This window comes from Acomys russatus, chromosome 22 (genome assembly GCF_903995435.1).
Source record: "Acomys russatus chromosome 22, mAcoRus1.1, whole genome shotgun sequence".
NCBI lineage: Eukaryota > Metazoa > Chordata > Mammalia > Rodentia > Muridae > Acomys > Acomys russatus.
In genome coordinates this window covers 54,226,139-54,236,008 of record NC_067158.1, presented here as the reverse complement: position 1 = coordinate 54,236,008, position 9,870 = coordinate 54,226,139, and positions in this window count along the sequence as shown.

The window sequence follows — 9,870 nt, the reverse complement described above, 5'->3', positions numbered from 1 at the left end:
ATATGCAGGCAAAATACTCATACACATAAAATAATAAAAAGTAAGCCTTTAAAAAAAAAGAGGCTGTTAGTTTGAAAGGGATCAATGAGGGATATGGGGGAGGTGTAAAGGAGAAGAGGAAGGGAAATAATGTAAAAATATATACATTTCATTGCAAACAAAACAAAACAGGATTTTCAAGATCTTCTGGGTGGGCCTGGCCCCGGGCCATTAATTTCTCTAACCCGCTTGCACACAGGGACGTCACATGAGCAGTCCCGCTGGCCTCGGAAGGCCATGGGCAGAGTAGATGGGCCTTAGCTTAGAGGACCTGGACAAGCTGGCCTGCTTCCCGGGCCGCCTTCCTCAGGGTTCTAATCTGCTGTGGATGTAATAACGCCCACATGCCATCAGGTTAGGAAGGAAGGAAGCCGGCTGCTTGTATCACCAGGCAGCAGCCTCCCAGCATCTCTCACCATGCAGCTGTTTATTTGCAGCCAGCCCTCAGAGCTCTGGGTGGGTGGGTGGGGCAGGCAGAAGCAGGTGGATCTCTATGAGTTCGAGGCCAGCCTGGTCTTACAAAGAGAGTTCCAGGACAGCCAAGGCTACACAGAGAAACCATGTCTCAAAAAACAAAAACAAACTAAATAAATAAATAAAAATTTAAAAAAGCAATCAATTGTTAAAAGGCAAACAGGAAAGCTAGATGCAAAGACTTTAGTACTGCCTACAACTTTTAGATGGCTTCTCAAATTAATACAAACATTAGATATCAGGAAATACAAGTGTGAGTGTGCGAGAAGTCTCTCCGGCAGGAGTTCAGCTCACTTGGAGGTACACTCGCCTTCATGAGGCCCCGGGTTCAAATTCTCAAATCCTCCAAGCCGCAGCACAGGCCTGTAATCCAAGCCCTCCAGAGGCAAAGCCCTGAAAAGCAGAAGTTCAAGGTCATTCGTGGCTGCCAAGGGAGTTCAAAGTCAATATGGATAGAGATCCCGTCTTTAGTGGAAAAAAAAAAGTTCCTCAAACAAGAATGATTCATTAGTAAAAGTCCAACAAAACCTGACGCCCTCTGTGGCCAAGTCTTTACCCAGAGACTTCATAAAGAAGCATCTTCCTGAAATCAAGAGTAATAAAAACACGGCACAGTGGGTAAAAGATTTGCTGTGCAAGCAGCAGGCCTGAGGCCCAGGCACATAAAAGCAGGGTGTGGTGAAATGTGCCTGCAACCCCAGCTCTGATAGGGGGACTGAGTGGAGGAGCCAGGTGCATGCCCGGAGCTCACTGGCTTAGCTGAAACGGTGAGCTCTAAGCTCCAAGGTCAGAAGAAACCCTGTCTCAAAAAAAATAAGATGAAGTTGAGCCGGGCGTGGTGGCACACGCCTTTAATCTCAGCACTCGGGAGGCAGAGGCAGGCGGATCGCTGTGAGTTCGAAGCCAGCCTGGTCTACAAAGTGAGTCCAGGACAGCCAAGGCTACACAGAGAGACCCTGTCTCAAAAACAAACAAACAAACAAAACAAAACAACAACAACAAAAGTGAACAGTTATAGAGGAAGACACCTGACCATGACTTCCAGCCTCTGTACATATGGATGGACATGCAGTCCCATGCACATGCGCAGACACACGGGCATGCAACATACACACCCCCCCCCCAAATGATGAAATGTGTACGCCCATCTTTGTGTGCAATGCGGCTCCTAAGTGGACCTGGTAGCATAGGCCTACAGGCCCAGTGGAGGGTGAACCAAGAGGTGTGCAGGGTGCTTTCCTCCTCCAGGTCCTGGTGCCTGTCTCCTAACCCGGATGCCAGGCCTCCCGTCCACAAGAGAGACTGAGGTCTTAACGTTATTCTTCTAGAACTACCCACCACATAAAAAGAACCAGGAAGCACAGCATCAAACACTCCTCCCCTGGGGGCTTCCCTCTTGTGTCCCTCTGATCCCCCTCCGGCTCCTGTGGTGTGTCAGAGACTTAGCTCTCACTCCATTTTGCATGACAGTCCCTATAAAGAGTCTCCCGAGGCTCCGAAACACCTCACATTTACTTTGGCATTTCAGGGTTGCCAGGGCCCAAGCTACTCCTCCTGTGCAGTTGGAGAGAGATGCAGGCCCCGGATGGCAGGGCGCCTCTTCAGAGGTCACAGAGCTAGTTGGTAGCTGAAGTGAGGCGCAAACCCAGAGGTGCAGACTCCAGGCTCAGAACTCTCCACCGGGCGCCATTTCCTTCTTCAGAGACTTTCTTGTCTATCTTCTCAGCCACGGCCACGGTTGCGCAAACCTCGTCACCGCTGACAACACACCCACAGTCTTTGGTTTGAAGCATCTCCCCAGTCAGGCTCCTGACTCAGCCTCAATCCCAGTGCGCCTTTTCCTTCCTTGGCTATGTTGGGGTCAGCTGTACCCAGGATTCTCTGCGCCATGGGGTTTGGATCTGCGGTGTCCCCGAAGGGCTCATGGGTTCGAACACTTACTCCCCAGCTGGTGGTGGTGTTTGGGGAGGTATTAGAAACGCTCGGGTACGGCTCTCATCTCGTCCTCTCCTCTGAGGAAATAAAAGCCACGTTTGCAGAATGTTGGGGTGACCTTTTGGTGCACCGTGAAAAGACTGTCTTTGTATTATTCAAATGCTGATTTTTGTATTTGGTATTGGTATTCTTCGGCTGCATCCTATCTTTAACACCTTCCCTCCAACACCTTCTGATTAGTTTAATAAAGAGCTGACTGGCCAATAGCTGAGGCAGAAGAGGAAGGCGGGGCGTTTGGCAGAGATGGGAGCTTTGGGAAAGAGTCAGGCACCAGCTGGAGGAGTTGCTCCCCGAGACACAGAAGAAGGAACAGATACCGGGGTAAGGGCCTGAGAGAAAAAAGGAACGGGCCACGTGGCAGGATGTAGGCCAGGCTGGTTTCATCAGGTTAGAATAGCAGATGGTCTGCCCAGCTATAGTGCCCAAGCTTATAATAAACATGACCAGTCTCGGCGACATTATTCGGGAGCTGGCACTCCAGAGAAAGTCCCATTTTTGTAATCCCAGCACTCAAGAAAGAGGCTGAAGCAAAGGGGCCTGAGTCTGAGGCCAGCGGGGGCTACAGGTGGGATCTTAGAAAAACTTAAAAAAAAAAAAAAAAAAAGACCCGTTATGCTTCCCACCACAAGCCTTGGAGTTTTATGACCATAGTAAACTTCTGCCTCAAATTTCACAACCTCAGTGGACAACCAAGCCTTTGTCCTTCTCCCTGAGCTAAACTAAGCACGTTCCTTTTCTGAGTAACTTCATGCATTAACCCTTGGGGCCCTTCTGAGCTTAACAGGTTGTCAACTTGTCCATAATGGCTTTCTTGCTTTCCTTTTTGTTTTTTCAAGACAGTGTGTGTGTGTGTGTGTGTGTGTGTGTGTGTGTGTGTGTGTGTGTGTGTGTGTATAGCCCTGGCTGTCCTGAAACTCACTCTATAGACCAGGCTAGCCTCAAACTCAGAGGGATACAGCTGCTTCCAGAGCGTTGGGACCATATTTTATCTCTCACTGGGAAATTTAAAGTGGTATTTGATATCCAAAATTTTAAAAGGCCTTTGTTTGTTTGTTTGTTTTTTGAGATAAGATCTCACTGTGTAGCCCAGGCTGGCCTCAAATTCAGGATCCTTTTCCTCAGCCTCTCCAGGGCTGGCGTTACAAGTTCGGATCACCACATCCAGCCAACATCTCTGTCTGGCTCCATGGTACCAGGCTTTCTAATACCTCCTTTTCTGTTTCCACTGCCCTGTGTCAGAGACAAGTGAGTAGTTTTGTGTCTTTTCACAAAGCTGGGATATAGCAAATAGCGATAAATTCACAAGTGGCATCTGTTTCATTGGCTGGAACCCACAAAGCACTCTTAATTTAATTTTGGTAAGTGGTCAATGGCAGCCACAGCCTTTTCTGTTCCGGTCATAAAGTTAATAATTCTCACGTCCCACACTGCGCGTCAGTTTAGGTTATACAATGGCCACAAAGGGGTTAAGGAGGTGGCAGAGTTCAAAGTGGGCTTTGCTAAAGGCAGAGGGGTCAGGAAAATCACTGCAGGTGGCTGGTGAGGAGGACCAGGGGTGCCCAGTGTCAGGGATAAGGGGGTGACTGGAAGGGCTCAGGGCGAGAGCCCTGTGGCTGTCTGGGAGGACATACAAAGGCCCTGAGGTCCAGGGAAGGCAGAGACCCTCTGCGGCTGGAAGACAGTGAACAAGGTGAGGAGGAACAGGAAGTCAGCGAGCTTGAAGGTGGATGGCACGGGCTTGGGAGGGCGCCAGATGCACTTCTGCCTCCTTAAGGAAGGGAATGGGGGTGGGGGCAGGAAGACGGTGACATCTGATGTGCTGTGTGCTAGACTTCTGGAACCCAACCCCACACTCTTACAGCACGGTTCTGAAATCCAAGGGAACGGCCGCTCCTTCCGAGCTCGCCTCAGCCTGCGGCTCTCCCTGCTCTGCTGGGATCTCTCCACTTTCCCCTGTATTCCTGAACTCCTGGTTTCTTCTAGTGGCTCTGGGGTTTAAACCTGGGGCCTCCACAAAGTGTTCCACCGCTGAGTTCCACCCTCAGGTGCCCCTCTTTTTGTTGTTTTTGTTTGGTTTGTTGTTGTTTGGGGGTTTGGGTTTTATTTGTTTGGTTGGTTGTTTTTTTTGGTTTTTTGGTTTTTTTTTAAAAATAGGGTCTCACTGTGAGTTCTGGCTATCCTGGAACTCACTATGTACACTAGCCTGGCCTCGAACTCACAGAGATCCTTCTGCCTCTGCCTCCCAAGTGCTGAGATTAAAGATGTGCATTGTTATGCCCGGCCTATTCCCCATTTTAAAAAGGCACAAATCCTGGGCAGTGGTGGCGCACGCCTTTAATCCCAGCACTTGGGAGGCAGAGGCAGGTGGATCGCTGTGGGTTCAAGGCCAGCCTGGTCTACAAAGTGAGCCGAGGACAGCCAAGACTACACAGAAAAACTCTGTCTCAAAAAAGCAAAAAATAAAAAAATAAAAAGGCACAAATGCCAGTAGATAAGGATCACACTATTTTTTAAAAAGATGTATTATTTATTTATTTTATGTATATGAACACTTTATCTGCATGTATACCTGCATGCCAGAAGAGAGCATCAGATCCCATTATAGATGGTTATGAGCCACCATATGGTTTCTGGGAATTGAACTCAGGACCTCTGGAAGAGCAGGTGGTACTCTTAACCGCTGAGCCATCTCTCCAGTCCCAGGATCACACTATTAATGAAGTTATTGAGCCTTACTTCCTATTTAAAGGTCCTACCTCTCAGTATAGTCACATTGTGGGTGAGGCACAGCAGAGCTCACAGCCGCCCGGCCACAGCCAGAGACTCTCACACACCTGGGCTAAGAATAGATTCTAGACTTTTAAGGGGAGAGGCCAGTAAGTCTCCTGGAAATGCTGTGTAGCAAGCAACTGAAGACTGCCAGCCAACAGCCAACAAGGAAGCAAGGTACTCAGACCAGCGCAGGCCCGGGAGCTTGGAAGAAGGTCTTCATCTTTCTGAATCTTCAGATAAGTGAGGCTGTGGCCTGTTGTGACTGCAGCCTCATGAGACACTGTGAGCCAGAGGCATCGAGTTAAGTTACATGTGCCTGGCCCACAGAAACTGTTTAGAAAACACTCGGTGTTTTTCCAGGTAAGCCTCTAAGTTTAGGGGGTAATTTTCTATTGACAGTACATGACCCAGCTCCTGTGGGAACTGGACAAGGCTAGCTTCCCTGAGCAGAAGCCCCCTCCCTGCCCTATGCTCAATCAGCTTGAAGTCAGCTTCCCTGGGAGCTAGACAAGGTGCTCACTTCCCTGAGATCCAAATAAAAACTCACCTTATCAGATTAGGGCCAGCTTCCCCTTCCCCAGTTGTGTGACAGACCCCCGCAGTGTGACAGCTACAGCAGATGAAACATTTAGATAAGCGTCCCCCTGCAGCATGACTCAAAGCTCCTCTGCCCTGTACCTTATCAATTAAGGCCAACTTCCCCTAAGCCTCTTACCCAATTATGTGATGCCAAGGCTGGGAAAGTCCTGCTTGCGGTTTCTGCCGTTAAAAACCTTGTGTTGGAAGGAGTCAAGGACGCTCACCTTCCTCAGCCTCTGGGGAACAGACAGTCCTTGCTCTGGAGCAAGGTCAATAAAAAAGACCCTGTGTACAACATTGCATCTGACTGGTCGCTGGTGGTCTGTGACGTTTCGTGACTTGAGCATTGCACTCCTAAAATCACACTAAGTGAATACTGACTGAGTGTGTGAGCAAATACGCCAGATATGCCTCTAAAACCAGAACTCGGGAAGGCCTAAGGCAGGAGGATCCCCACGTTCAAGACCAGACTGGGCTACATAGGACATTCAAGACCAGCTGGAGTTACATAGTGAAGATCCTGTCTCCTCAGGACAAAACCTCGGGAGGGTAAATAATAAATATGTACATATGTGCAAAGGAGAAAAGAAAGAAAATATCTAAAGTTGATAGTGATTATTTCTAGGTAGATGTATAGACTGTGAGTGGTTAATTTGTTTGTTTGTTTTTGAGACAGGGTTTCTCTGGGTATCCTGAACTCGCTCTGTAGACCAGGCTGGCCTTGAACCCACAGAGCTGCGCCACCACGCCTGGCTGTGAGCGGTTAATTTTAAGTGTCTGTCATCCCACACATTGTCCTGGCTTCTTTCACTGCACCGTGTGGCACAGTCATAAGAGTGCATAGTGAGCCGGGCGTGGTGGCGCACGCCTTTAATCCCAGCACTCGGGAGGCAGAGGCAGGCGGATCGCTGTGAGTTCGAGGCCAGACTGGTCTACAAAGTGAGTCCAGGATGGCCAAGGCTACACAGAGGAAACCCTGCCTCGAAAAACCAAAAAAAAAAAAAAAAAAAAAAAAAAAAAAAAAAAAAAAAGAGTGCATAGTGAAGAGCTCAGTGGAGTATTATAAATTCAGTTTCAACATTACACCACTGAGGTCAAGGATTAGACTACAGTCTGCCCTGACAAATAAGGGATTTTTTTTTCTAGGTAAAAATTATATTTTATCTTATCTTCTAAAATATGTATATATGGCAGGGGGCGGGGCTACCTGGAGAGGCTACAAGAGGCATCAGACCCCCATGAGGCTGTGAGTGTGAGCCACCTGATCTGAATGCTAGGAGTTGAGCTCTGCTCCTCTAGAAGCCCAGGAAGTACTCTTAACCACTGAGCCACCCCTACAACCTGCCCTCCCTTTTTAGTACTGTGGTCGCGCTCAGAGCTGGGTGTGGACATGTTAAGCACAGACTTCACACTGAACTGTAGCCTTGGCCCCAGGAGACTGTTCTTAAACGTTTGTTTCTGTTTATCCTATTCAGCCTAACCTATGTATTGTGTCATTTATTACTGCTACTATTACCATTGCTACTACTACTATTATTATTATTATTGGGGATGGATTTTACTATGCATCCCTGTGCAGCCTAGAACTTGCTATGTAGACCAGCTGGCCTCAAACTCAGAGATTCCCCTGATCTGCCTCCCAGGTGCTAGGTTTAAAGGTGTGCCTGCACCACTACGCCTTGCCGGCTTTTCCCATTATTATTAATATTTTAGATTTATTTATTTTATTTTATGCGTATGTGTCTGTGCCTGCAAGAATGTATGTGCATTGCGTGCATGCTTGCTACCTGTGGTGGCAGAAGAGGGCCTCAGATCCCCTGGACCTAGCATTACAGGCAGTTGTAAACCACTGTGTGAGTGCTGAGAACCAAACTCTGGTCCTCTGCAAGAGCGTCGCATGCTCTTAGCCACCGAGCCAACTCTCCCATTTCTGTTTCCCTTTATTTTTATTGTGGTAAAATATTAATTTTACTTAAAATTAATTGTTTGGGTTTGGGGCCCAGGCTGGCCTTAAATTCACAGTAGTCCCCTGCCTCAGTTTCCCAAGGGCTGGGGTTCACCACAACATGAGGAACTGTATCAAAGGGTCACAGCATTAGAAAGGTTGAGAACCACTGGTTTACAGAATTTTAGTTCATTTTTGTGTATTATATATAAAAAAAAGGCCTGGTTTTATTTTATTTTCTGATAGGTAGCCTTCCTTCACTGACTTAAATTGTTCTTGTTTTCATAGTCAAATGCTTACATAAACTGAGATCCATTTTCCTTTTCTCTATTCATTTCTATTGAATTTATTTGTAGCCCAATTCCAAATTTTGTTTGTTTGTTTGTTTGTTTGTTTTTTGAGACAAGGTGTCACTGTGTAGCCAAGGCAGGGCTCCAACTCACAACTCTCCTTCTGCATCAGTTTCCCCAGTGCTAGGATCCCAATGTGAACTACAAGGTCTGGCCCTGGTTTCAATTTGATTTTCTTGCTATCACTTCCAGTTTCTTCTTGAGTCAGAGGCTTCACGGTCGCCTTTTTCATGCCTTTCTCGCCTGTTGGTCTTGGATACTCCTCTGTGCGTACATACGTCAAGACTCAGAGTCATATGTGACTGTCTCAGTCCGAGTTATAAGCCTGGATTGGGCAGCCATTCTCCCTCTCTCTCTCCCTCTCTCTCCTTCTCTCCTTCTCTCTCTCTCTCTCTCTCTCTCTCTCTCTCTCTCTCTCTCTCTCTCTCTCTCTCTCTCTCTCTCTCTCCAGCAAACAGACAGAGTTACAAAGACCCTGGCTGTGCACCCAGGTGCCTCAGGACCTCCAAGGGCAAGAGCAGTACTAAGAAGCTGGGTGCCTTCTATGCCAACAAGGTAAGGCACATCCCTGCTGTGAACACAAGGGTGCTTTTCCTGAACTAGCTGAAACCTGAACCCACAGTTTAATCCCTGTCCCTTTAAGAAAGTTGGCTTTTGTCCTGTAGGCACTTAGTTTGCCATTTGAAAGTTTTAAGTGGAAGAGTCCCAAGATGAGTTTGGCAAGAGTGGAGAAGATGGGGTGGAGAGCGGGATTAAAAGAGAGAAAAACAAAGCAGCAGTGCAACCCTTCAGACAAAGGCGGCCAAGACCTGAAATGAGACCATTGTCAGAGGCATACAGAGAATCAGGCTGCTGTGAAAAGGACCAGTGATTGGTTCACTGTTGGTTTGGTAAGAGGCCGGAAGACTGGCCGCCTGACTTCTAGCCTGGCCAATGGAGTTGATGCAGGGAGGGTGAAGGGGACGTGCGTGACCCCAAGTCTTTTCCCACAGCATCAGGGCTTGGGCTCTGGGTCCTGGCTTCAGCTGGTCACAGCCTCCCACCTCCTCTATCGCTAAACACCAGGAGTGGCGGAGGGGGAACGGACTTGGGTTACAGTGTGGACTAGGAGCCTTGTTTGGGATATGTTGAATTTAAAGACCGTGAGGTGTTTAAGTTAGGAGGAGGGGGCAGTGGACATAGAGATGACGTAAAGAGGGTCTGAGGGTGGGTGGTAGTAGGAGCCCAAGACTGGACAAAGAGTTTTAGAATCACCAGGGGAGATGTCATAGTCAAAGCCCCAGGAGAGGAGAGCCAAGGATGAAATCCTGAAGGGTTCTAATCATCGGCAGCAAGAAGAGCGCGAGACGGGCCCCTTAAGAAATCCGCCGCTCAGAACATGAGAAGTGTTCTGAGAAGGAAGCAGTGAGCTGTGGCACAGGCCATGGACAGGCCTCAGAGGTCTCCAGGCCACCCAGCAATGACCAGTACCAGTGTGAACTGAAGTAGGGAGAAAAGTCAGGGCCTAAAAGGACAGCAAAGGTGGGGAGGGGGCGGAGTTGGGCTGGACGCTTCTCAGAATCAGTCACGCACTGTCTGTCATTGCTTAGTTCTCTGTATGAAGGACATGGTGTCCACATCCACAAACTGTTGTGTTGAACCATGGCAAGTCATGGGAGGAGCTTGCAGCAGGGAAGGTGAGGGGATATAGATCCCTAAAGTCCTTCCGCATGGGGG